We start from the raw sequence: 12299 nt of genomic DNA on the forward strand, positions 1-12299 counted from the left end.
TCATAGGCGCGCGCTAGGGTCCGGTGCTCCGAAAAGCATGATATTCGGCTATTTTTTCCGATGGGATAGCTCGTGAATATCACTGTGAATTATCATGGATTTGAAAGAATTCGGCGCGCCCTTCATATTGGTGGGGTAAAAAAGTGACCTTTACTTGGCAAATTTCCGAGTTCAGTTCGCAAATATTTATATAATTAAACTTACGATACATGACATTCACATCAGGAGGTGTCAAAAACCTAGTAAGAACAAATGCTGTTGACCGCATGATTCTAGGTGGCGTAGTTTTTTTATAATGATTCAATGGCACGTTTTCTGGGACACCCTGTACAGTCAGAATTCGCCAGCTACTGCGATTCGCCGTTCTGCGAATTCAAGTACCCGCAAATGATTGCAGCTTACTTGGAACCTGCGGACATGAATATTTAGACGAAAGTGCAACCCGCTTTCGAGAAACTCAGTTTTGAGAAAGATTGGGGTTGTTTTACGATTTATTTCCAAGTTTTCCCATTTAGCACTCCGGGACGTTCAATCAGCATTCGCAGACGACGGTGGTTCGTCTTCATGGCTACGACCGGTGAAAGCACGTTCGTGATTGGCTGCCACCGTTGCAAACACGATCCTGATTGGCTGACTATTAGTTGTTGTGACACGTCGACGAGTAAGCAGGCCTTCTGTATCTAGGTGCTGTTGGTACAGCCCTATATGAACAGTCCTACACCGCGTCGCGCAAGTGACGTGTCGACATAAATTACCTGGGCGGTGAAAGAATGCAATTAGTGTCCCAATCTTTCATGATGCTATCCCCGTCTAGCATTCGATCCGTTACCGAGAAAGAGGACGGACAGCGCCATATTTAACGTGCGCTAAACAAAGAAGAGCCTGTCACGAGCCATAAATTGAAACGCATTCGAATACTCGTTTATGTGCATGTGATGTAGCTGTATGGGACACCGGGGTGCCGTCAATGCAGTCATCTAAATGTGTGCCGTGCATTCCACGTTTCCCCCCTTTGTGTTTCTTTTTGGGCGCAGTTTTTGCGCGAACATCTGTTATCTGCATCCCTTTCGGGAAAACAACGGGGCTGGCGTGAAAAATAGCGCCGTGCACGGTTGGCGAATTTCGCTCGGGAAATGTAATTTTTTATATTTCCCCACAGATATATCGGCAATAAGATGTGAATGATGCGCCTCTTTCGGTTAACGGTTTTGCTGTGTTTTGTGTGATACGATCTTTCGTTATACTGATTCAGGTTGCTGTTTCAGGGACGCAGAAACGTTTCGCAAATTATCGATTACTTTTTAATGACCCTGCGCCTTTCATTAAAGTCTTTGTCGTGTTGTAAACGATGTCCGGCAACAGATGTGCAGCCTGGTTTAGAGCTCTTAGTTTTGTTCTCGTTGTCGTTTTCCTTCTGTTTCTGTTTGTTGTGGTAGAGCGAGTGAAGTAAAGGGAACCAAGTAAGGCATGGGATGGTGGCACAGACGCTGTATCTATTATGTGTACAATTTTGTCACTTGCGAATAATTGCAAATTTGGCACTTCTCTTCGGTACTATTCGGTGCTCCTCACCTAAAAATGAGCTCTCGGGGTATTTTGCATTGCAATAAGCTAATTTTAAAAGGTGTTTTAGTTTTATGCGGTTTGTCCTAGTGGATGCCCCAGAGCTCAACATAAGGATTTTACGCGTTCTTAAGAAGCTCTAGTCATTTCATCGCACGAGGAGGGGTGGACGAGCTGCCGGGCACACGATTTGATCATTTGACGGGACGGGCATTTGATCGCACGGACAGTGATGCGTACTGCACAGAGGTCGACACTTGGGACTCCTGCTCACTCATCTCCCGGTCAGCTCTCCGTTTGCTCACACATGCTTCAGCTCATTGGGCACATTGAGCAGGAATGAGGATGCTCATTAGTTTGGGTCTTGCCAAGTAAGCAGTTTTAGCTAATGGAATTCTAGAAGAAGAAGAAGAAATTCTAGAGAATTCCACTTTCCTTCGTGTATAGCAGCCGTAGCAGTTTCGACCTTGAGATTGCTCTTTGCCCATGGTCCTGTGGTGCTGTTGGCCACATACGGTCCTCGCCCGGCTGATCTGCATAGCGCTCGCAAAAATCCGGAGCCTTTCTTTATCCCTCACTTCAGCTCTCTACTCCCTCTCTCATGCTTACTCATCCCCTGCTCCCTCTGCTCACTCATGCTCAGCTCACTCGCCACATTCAGCATGCGTGAGCATACTCATGAATGATGATGATGATAATTGGAGGTTTTTGGCGCAAAAGCGACACTCATGAATGATTGCGGACGTATGGTACTACATACAACACCTCTCATATCCACTTTGTAGTCATCGTTTGGGCTATCCAACTTTCGTAATTTTTGTATGTGTGATTTATTACACACCGTAAATGCTCTGCAAACCTAAGACCATAGCACCGCCTCTGTGGTACTTCAAATGTGCTACCATCGTATTCACCGCAGCTAATTTAGGATGTTATTAGCGTGGCGGAAAACATGCATGCATATATTGGAGTCCATCGTTCCGCGTTACATGTTCTTGAGCATTTGATACTAATAGAAATATATTATATTTTACAGTTTTTTTTTTATTTTTCACATCGAGCAGTGTAGCGCGTAGAGTGTAGCCATACCAGGTTTCACGCTAGCAGTTTTTTCTTCTTTTTTCTTAATATTTCGATCACTAGCGAATGTGGCTGATGCTCGTCCGAGACTTTCGCTCCGATAGGGCACACAACTGCTTCGAGCCATAAAGTATGACGTTAAGAAGCTACAAAGGTCGAAGCAAAGGAACACTGGATCAGAGCCAAAAGTCTTTTGTACTAGCACCAGGTGCATATAATGTCTGCTGCTCAGACCTAAGGCCGGGATGGAGCGCACGCTTTCAACTGAGTTGTCGAAAGCGTTACTGAAATAATGAGACGTCTGGACCTCTCGCCGATTGTCTAATTACCACCCTGAAAATCTCTTAACGCGGTCTAATTTAGGGCAAATACTAAGCCAATGCTAGTAGGTTTATCGGATGTGTCGCTCATCTGGGGACGTTAGTCCAATTGCTTAATGAAGTCTCGGGCGCTTAGTTTTAATACGCGCTCAAAACCTTCATTTCCTCATATCTACTATTCTAATTCAGGAGACTATATCGTCACTACAATTTGCTTGTGTGATATTTGTCGGAATCGCCGAAGTCGTGCGTTTTTCCTCAACCACCATCGTCTTGGCAAAGCAGCCAAATAACATATTCTATTTTTTTATTGCTTACTTCGTCCTCATCACTTTGCTTCTCAGCTACATATCTGTAAATTGCAGCAACGACGGGAATGACAACGTTCGTGATCGAGGGAAACAAAAAGCAAGGAATGCCCCATTCTAAACTGTGTATATTCGTGTCTCGTTACTTTCCCTATTTTCATACTCCATCTATCACATTCTGGTGCAACGTCCGTGGCGATCCGAAGACAAACCTATTCAAACGGGACACCCACCCAGTCGTACACAATGTTTGGTTCTACGCAGCGGCGGCAGTGCACACGTTGTTTCACCCTTCATGACATATGAGACCAAACTCGCGCGCCGGAAGCTCTGAACGCACATCTCTGCTTCCGGATCGAGCAACTTCTCCATCTCTTTCTTCCACTCGGCGACATGAGAAATTGCTCGGGGGCAGCAACGCATTGCGATACACTTCCTGCGTGCATTGGCTTTATTGGAGACTGTGTGAGAGAGGACGAGAGAGAGAGAGAGAGAAAAGTCTGTGTATCTGACTATAGCACGATATGGGCTCGAGTGTTCATATTCGGAATGTACTTGAATGCACGATATTGCTAGTTGAGTGTCGATATGCGGGAAGGCTGGAAGCTTGGAAAGCCGGCGATCACCCGGAGGTCTGCGCTGGTGTACAACGATATAGAGTAGTACGGAGGGTTGTATGCTCAGAATGTAAGTCGAATGGGGCGCTTAGGTGACAATGTCGTTCTGGAAAGCGCTGTAAAATTGAATGGGTCGACGGCATTTGTGATGATTGTTTCTAATTGCGACTTTTGAAGCATGTACGTTCTTATGCACCAAAGCTTTATGTGAGCAGAGTACTCGAGAGATGCTAAATATTCAACAACCGTGTCATAAAATGACATGCGGAGTCGCAGATGTTCACTCAACCAGAGTATGGACGAATCCATGTGTTGGTTCTACAGGGACTTAAATGGGTCCGCAGTATTTTTAAATAAGACATGTAAATAAGTCCCCGTAGACATAATCAGCCTACACTCTCAGAAACGAAACGGATAAATTTACGCTTACGTCCAATCTTACCCTTACTAAGCGTAAAGTTCGACAAAATCGCAGACGCCGTATCCGTCAAGGTCTGTTTTACCGTAAACGCGCTCGCTGTAAGCGTAAAGGGCGGAGTTTTATGCGTAAATGGGACGGAGGACATGATTTACTCTTATATCCTGACGCATACGATTTCGTCTTGACGGATAAACTGAAGCTCTGCGTTGGAGTATTAGCTCTTTACGCCTATATTGACGCATATTGTTTTTCAATTGTTATACGGGCCCTGCCTTCTGAGAACACGTGCATGGTTCCGTGTGGAAAGCGTCCTTCCTTTCGCTTGGTTAACGGTCACTCTGGCTTCTGGCGTCTCATATTATCCATTTACGCTTATATTGACGCTTATTGTTTTTCAATTGTTATACGGGCCCTGCCTTCTGAGAACACGTGCATGGTTCCGTGTGCAAAGCGTCTTTTCTTTCGCTTCGTTAACGGTCACTCTGGCTTCTGGCGTCTCACGGTCTCACATCATGCACGGTCTAACAAATGTAAGTTGTCACATTTTGCGCTGGGTGTCTGTAGTTTTTTTAATTTCATATTTCATTTGTGTCAAACTTATCACAGGAAGAGATGGCATCGAACGAGACAACGTCGCACGATATGTGGGCAAGGCACGCGGACGACGCTACTTGAAAAGTTGTGATTCTCCAGGCTATCTCCGCGCTACAAATTCGTATGCGTACGCCCATTGTACACCAGGTGAGACTCTTTTTGTTCTCGTTTTTCTCGGATGTGCGTTTCTCCCCGTTGAAGCATCTTTGTTAACGATTCCTCAATCCGTTCTTGTAATAGGAGTTCGGATGATTATTGCTGATTATACCGCAGCATGATGTATTGGCATGAAACAAATCGATTTTCTGATGGTCACGATTTTCGATAACGTGGTGCAGGTGGTGGTTGTGGTGGTGCTGCAAAACACGTGTGGAACGCCACTTCTTAGACAGCTGAAATGAGTTACGCGTCTAACATTATTCAGTTAACTGTTATCTTAAAGGACTAGAGTGTTTCCAGTTATAGTAAGTGGTTTTTGAAGTCCATGTTACGTTTATGACTATTTCATGTAAGCGGCCTCTGCGGGGATGGACTCAGGCCTGGCAAAGAGCACCTCATCGGCATGATTTATTTCGGCGTTACCATATTTACGAGATTAGCTTTCCCATTTAAACGCTAGAAACAGTATCAGTTCCGGCATATATACTGCTGCACAGACACGTGCACCCATTTGACAGTACCACAAATCACATCAATAACATGATAAAATAATTTACGGGTCTAACAAAATTCAGTTGAATGCTACTTAAAGGATGAGAAAGATTTCAGAATGCTATGTTTGCCAGCCTGTGACCATTTCATGTGGGAGGTCTCTGGAGATGACCCAGGTCTGGCGAAGAAGACCTTATCTGCGTCACGTATTATGACGCTAGCACATTTTCGAGATTAGCTTTCTCATTGAAATGCAATACCATATCTTTGGAATCTACTGTTGAACGGACATGAGTAGCCATTTGACAATATCAGCAAGCACATTATTTTGCGCTCATGACAATAAACTTCTATGTCCAGCATCCCAAGGAACAGGACACGACATGCTCTTCGTAGCCATGCTGGACTGCATAATACCACGCATGCACACTCAACTGCGTTAGGTGGTGCTCCTAAAATTTCTACTGTGCGACACATTCTGGGAAGAAATACACAAGACGCTACTCCCTCACGCATGTACAACCAGTACAACTCACCTGTAAAGATGACTTGTAAGTTGTGACTGCTTCATGAGTAATGATGCATTGCTCGATAAATGCAACGTCTGCAATACACTGAACTATAGGGTGTTCAAAATTAAGCTTTCACGAGCGCTACGCAAACACAGCGATGACAGGAAACCGGATGATAACTTTACGCTACTTGTGTAAGAAACAGCTGGTGCTAATTATGTAGAACCTGTTTCTTACTCAAGGAACAGAAAAATAGCAGCCAGTTTTCTTTTGTTCGCCTATTTATAAAGTGCTAGTGAAAGCTTAATTTTGAACACCCTGTATACTTCAGTTATTATACGGTGATTTCACGCCGGATCATGCACGGTGGTGAATTTTTTTTCTTTCAAACATATATTAAAACCTCGTCCTTAGGAGGCATATTGGCGCTGAAAGTAGCTGAAAATTATCAGTGGTTCTATTTTAATGAATTATCATTCTGATGTGGACATTTCGACCATTGCGTTTCCTACGCAGTTTGACGCCACGTATCTTCATAACTAGTTAACACTTTTTTTTTTACATATTGTCTAGGGTGGGTGGCATCGCATTGTAAGTTGTGAAGATCCTAAGGTTTGCCTTTGAGGAGATAAAAAATCGCAAATTTGCCTCATTTGTAAAATATGGTACGTTTTGGGAACCTCACAACTCGGCTCCCAGTTGAGATACCCGGATCTGATACCCGATATCTAAATGACATAATTAACATTGATGTCAATTGTGAATTTATTTCGTATGCGGACAATGCAAGCGTGCTTTCCAGTGGCTCTGATATTGATGTAATAGCCACTACTGCTAACGAGATGCTTTGCAACTTGGAAAAATGGGTTAATTTAAACTCTTCACGCATTAATAGTAGTAAAACTGAAGCAATCATATTTCGACCAAAAACAGGAGTGATAGTCTAAATAAAGAGATAGTATATCTTAACAGTCCTGTTGATATTGTAAAATGCATCAAATGCTTGAGTGTCATCTTTAACGAACAGTTGCTATGGCATGAACACATTGAATACGTTCGTTACTAGATGGGCAGGTTGATACGTGATCCTTCGATGCATCCAAACAGGAACGAGGACAAACACGAGAGACACGCTACGTTCGCATTGAATACGTTCAGAATAAACTCTGCAAAATATTAGGCATGACCGCTAGGCATAGACTCGTGTTTCCTTTTCGAATAAGCTACTACTATACCGTTCACTGTTCATGTCTCACCTAAACTATTCTCATTTAGTCTGGGGTACGGCAACTAAGAATAGTCATGATGAACGCTTGCGAGCAAAATGAACGATGTTACGAGTAGGAATATATGGGATGCGCGGTGTCGAATTTACGCATTTTCCGTAGATATCCCTCACAAAAAGCCTATTGGGGGCGTTGCCCCAATTCACAATACGACGTACTCGCTATGCGAAGAAAGGGCATTTCGAGATGAACACAATGATGTAGGTTACTTTCGGGTATCACAACTGGGGGACGAGTTGTGAGGTTCCCAAAACGTACCATATTTTACATATGAGGCAAATTTTCGATTTTTTATCTCCTCGAAGGCAACTCTTAGGATCTGCACAACTTAGGATTCAATGCTACCCACCCCAGACAATACGTGAAAAAAAAAAAGAAAAAGAAAGTGATAAGCTGAGTATGTCAAATAGTTTGAAGATGCGTGGCGTCAAGCTGCGTAGGAAGCTCACATCTGAATGATAATTCATTAAAAATACCCACCAATTATTTTCAACTACTTTCAGCACCCATATGCCTCCTAGGGCCAAGGCTTTAATATGTGTTTGAAACAAAAACAAAAAAATTGAAGAGGTCGACCGGACCACCCTGCCTGATCCGGCGTGGAATCACCCTATATATAATTAGTTTATGACCTGTCTGCTATGAATTTCTTTTTGTATATGTCTGATATTCTGTGTACCTCGATGGCTCATCCTGTGATATAACGCTCATTAAGTGTTTTTCCATTATAAACGTAATTTAATCCAATTACTAGCTCATATAGCTAGTCTACAATTTATATTTTGTTGTGTTGAAGTGTTGTGAAGATGCACAAATGTCATTTCATAATTCTCTAAAATATTGCAGGTGTTGTAATCTGTTGGTTTATGGCTAGTATGCTGTTCCCATTTTTTTAATGTTTGGTCACGTGCACCTTAAGACACACCATTTTCATGCCATAGGTGCAATATTCTACAGGGTGTTTCAAAAAACGTGTCATTCGGACTTTATAAAAAAACGGGGCGACGGAAAAATACGGGGTAAACGGCACTTGTGTGGCAACTGAATTTGCCATCTTGCAAAAATATTTTCATTTGATTTTAATTAAAATAAATTGAATTTCTTTAATTGAACTCAAAAATTTCCCAAGTCAACCTAACGTTTTTTTTACAGAATTTGAGAGCCCGTAGCGAACGTAGTCAGATCCACCAAGAAATCCGCTCGATATTGCAAATGGAAGTGCCCAAAAAAATTTCCGAAATTGAGGCTTCAAAGTTTCGGGTATTCAACGGCGCACCAAGTCAGTCGCAAAGATGCGCAGAGAGCAGCACATGCTCCTGCCCCCATGAAAGATAGAAGGTCGAAAAAAAAAGAGGGCGGGAAAAAAGAGGCGGAATCATTTTTGTTTGCCGCTTATCAACGTATGGTGGAATGTCAACCGCCTTGTTATCGGCACGTCTTGTGCTGCACGCCGGTTCGGCGATAAATTGTACTAGCTTCGTGGGGGCAGGAGCATGTCAGGCTCTGCGCGCGTCTTTGCGACTGATTTTGTGCGCCGTTGAATACCCGAAACTCTGAAGCCTGAATTTCGGGATTTTTTTGGGGCAGTTCTATTTGCAATATCGAGCGAATTTCTTGGTGTATCTGAATAAGTTCACTACGGGCTCTCTAATTCTGTAAAAAAAACGTTAGGTTGACTTGGGAAATTTTGAAGTTCAATTAAAGAAATTCAATTTCTTTTAATTAAAATCAAATGAAAATATTTTTGAAAGATGGCAAATTCAGCCGCCAGACAAATGCCGTTTACCCCGTATTTTTCCGTCGCCCCGTTTTTTTATAAAGTCCGAATGACACGTTTTTTGAAACACCCTGTATATACACATGCATGTATCTATTATTCTGGGCTCTTTCCTGCAATAAAGTGGAATTATTTGGCGAATTTTTGTTGCATTACGGTTTAAATGCGTGCTACTAACGCTGTGGGAAATACTTCCATGTATTCAGATGTTCTGATTTAAATGAGATAGCGGCGTACGCGGGCTATAGTGAGACGATGAACCCGGTTCAAGTGATGCACTCGTGCTTCTTATTTTTCTTTTGACTGTCGCGAGAACTCTTGTATATTGCTTGCCTTGTGCAAGAACGTGCTTGCCTTGCGCAAGAACGTGCCTTTTATATCTGTTATTCACGTGATGGATGGGTTTGTCTGTGTCATACTATTTTGCTGTGCAGTGGGCCTAGCTATTGTGGCGCACTGTCAATTGCCAAGTCTTTTGGATGAGCAACAAGCTATGCCTATACCATGGATATCTTTTAAGCGATAGCATATAAAAGTGAACGGGCTTCCGTCCGTATACATGCTTCGTGCACCTATATGGTACTGCTGACGAGTCTCGGATGATACCAACTGTTTTTTTCATGCCCTGTGAGATTCGTATCATCGAGATCCTGTTGTAGCAGCTGTTCTTTTTTTCCTATGAAACAATTTCGCATGGTATGCCGTCTTTGAACAGAGAATTGCACCCCCAGAATGCCTCACAGTACGCATCATATCTGGGAACCTTAGGCGCCGCGTGATGTCAGCGTCCCTTGGGCAGGCAATAGCTGCAATGCAAAATTGACAGGCAATCCGATTTTCCGTCTACTGCTCTGGAAACTTCTTTCTGATGCTTTTGGCAATCGGGAACCAAATACCCTTTTCCAGAACAGCCGCCGGAAAACCGCATTGCGGGTCATTTCAGAATTGCAGCCGTTGTCTGTACAAGGACCGTGAGGTCACGTGATGTCTACGGTGCTCAGGTTTGATGCATACTATGTGGTATTTTTAGGTGCAGTAAGCGGTATCACAAGAGTAGCCAAACAGCCCATAGAATAACCGGCATCGAACACCGCTTAAAATAGGGGTCAAAAATTTGACGATTTTTTACGCTTACTATCCGTCATACTTTTATGCGTAAGGTGTTGACCCTTAGAATATGGGTCAAAAATCGTTGGCGCGTGTGGACGTACTCTGCGACAGCTCCGGTGTTAGGCTTAAAATCATTCTCAAGAGATTGCTTGTTTTGTATCCTTTTGTTAGTTGTGTGAGTGTGGTTTTCAAGTGTGTGTTTCTAGCGCTGAACGGCTTACAGAGTGTAGCCGGGTCTCGTAGGCTGAGACGCCGGCAGAGCAATGGATGAGGGCCAGGATGACCGCATCCTGGTTTTTAAGGTAAGAGCCCCTCAGGGGTACTTTGGGAAGGATGTTTTGGATGCGTGTAAGAAGGTAGCCCCCGGCAGGGTCCGCGGTGCACAGAATCAGGGTTATGGCTTCTATGAGGTAGTTATGAACGATATGGAGGGTGTCAGGTTACTGAAGGAAGAGGGAGGTGTAGTGATTGGTGGAAAAAGGGTAGAGGCATATTATTTGGGAGCGAAAATGCGAAGGATAACTGTATTTCGATACCCCATTGATTATCCTGATACCGACTTGGAAAAAGAGTTAGGACAGTATGGATTGGTGATCAAGACTCAAAGGGAAAAATATGGTGGAGAGCATGAAGACTGCGAAACTGGAACAAGATTGGTTATCATGGAGCTTAATGGGGACCTGCCAAATTTTTTGACGGTGAGGGGTGTCAGAATTGAGTGCCTATATCATGGGGTCACACGGAGATGTGCGAAGTGTGACGCAACTGATCACCTTGCTCGTGATTGTAAGGCTCATAGATGCCGCTGGTGTGGGTCTTATTACGAGGTGGAGTGCGGGAAATGTAAAAGAGACTTGGCAAGAAAAAGGAACGTCCCGGCGGACATAAGGCCATCGGCTTGGGGAGGTGTGGTTGAGCCAAAGAGTACGCCATGGGTGTCAGAGGAGAACTTTCCACGTTTGGGAAGTACAGAACAGCAGGAAGTGCAGCAGGAGGTTGTGGTGGATGTAGTGGGGGGTGGAGGTGTAGATGTAGTGGATGATGTCAAGTTGGACACCACAGTCGTAGAGAAGGATGGGGAAGTTAAAATTAAAGAGGTTGTCAGTGGGGAGGAACAGAGAGAAATGGGGGCTTGTGATAAGCAGCAAGAGGTAGGAGAAAAAGGTTTAGGGGAAGAAACAAAGGTCAGCAAGGAGGTGGAGGGAAGCATAAATGATGAAAGTAAGGGTGAAGGAACGGAAGAAAAGCGAGGGTCAGAGGTTCGCATTGGCAATGCTGAAGAGGAAGCAAGCCAGGACGATGCTTCCTCAGTAACAAGCACAACCTTAAGTGTGTCTTCAGTGTCACAAATTACATATTCTGACAGTGGAGAAAGCTTCCACACGATGGTATCAGAGGAAAGTGAAGGACAAGAAAGCGAGGAAGTTGACAAGAAGGGCCGTGGTATGGCTTTAAAAAGGAGAAGGGTATCTAGGAAGACAAAAAAAGGTGGTAGAAAGGCGAAGGATGATATTTAATACAAAGTTGTTAAGTTATTACTGGGTCAGGCAGTTCAGTTTCCTCCACTTCACTCCAGTCCATTATGACGTTCAAATTCCTAACATTTAATGCAAGAGGATTTAGAAGTAAACCGAAACAAAATGAAGTAATCCAACTATCGAAATTTTTGGGAGTTAACTGTATCCTAATTCAAGAGACGCATTGGCACAAACAACAAGAAGCAATGGAATTCGATAAAATATTTAACACAAAGTCGTACTGGAGTTATGGAACGCACAACTCAAAAGGGGTTGGTATCATTTTCCTACAACCAAGGAGCATAAGAGTACTTAAATTCGAAAAAGACATTGGTGGGAGAGTAATTACAGTGGATATAGCCCACGGAGGAGGAGTACTTAGAATAATTAACGTGTATGGGCCAAACAGAGCAAAAGAATCGGAGGAGTTCTATAAAGATGAACTTCCGTATTATTTTATTGGGGCTCACAATTTTATACTTGGTGGAGACTTTAACTGCGTAACTGATACTATAGATACATCATCAGGAAAACATTCCAACA

The 12299-nt window shown here is 43.4% G+C and overlaps 1 protein-coding gene and 1 long non-coding RNA gene across 2 annotated transcripts in view; both read left to right on the forward strand.

The window, feature by feature from the left end:
• LOC135384913 (CUGBP Elav-like family member 4) overlaps nt 1-12299 on the forward strand; it is a 143951-nt gene that overhangs the window by 12448 nt on the left and 119204 nt on the right. The gene's annotated exons all lie outside the window — the stretch shown is intronic.
• LOC135383888 (uncharacterized) lies at nt 4393-6501 on the forward strand. The gene is made up of 3 exons (XR_010420129.1): nt 4393-4839; nt 4916-5050; nt 5915-6501. It is a non-coding gene; the product is annotated as an uncharacterized LOC135383888 (long non-coding RNA).

Source organism: Ornithodoros turicata, chromosome 2, assembly GCF_037126465.1.
Source record: "Ornithodoros turicata isolate Travis chromosome 2, ASM3712646v1, whole genome shotgun sequence".
Taxonomy (NCBI): Eukaryota; Metazoa; Arthropoda; class Arachnida; order Ixodida; family Argasidae; genus Ornithodoros; species Ornithodoros turicata.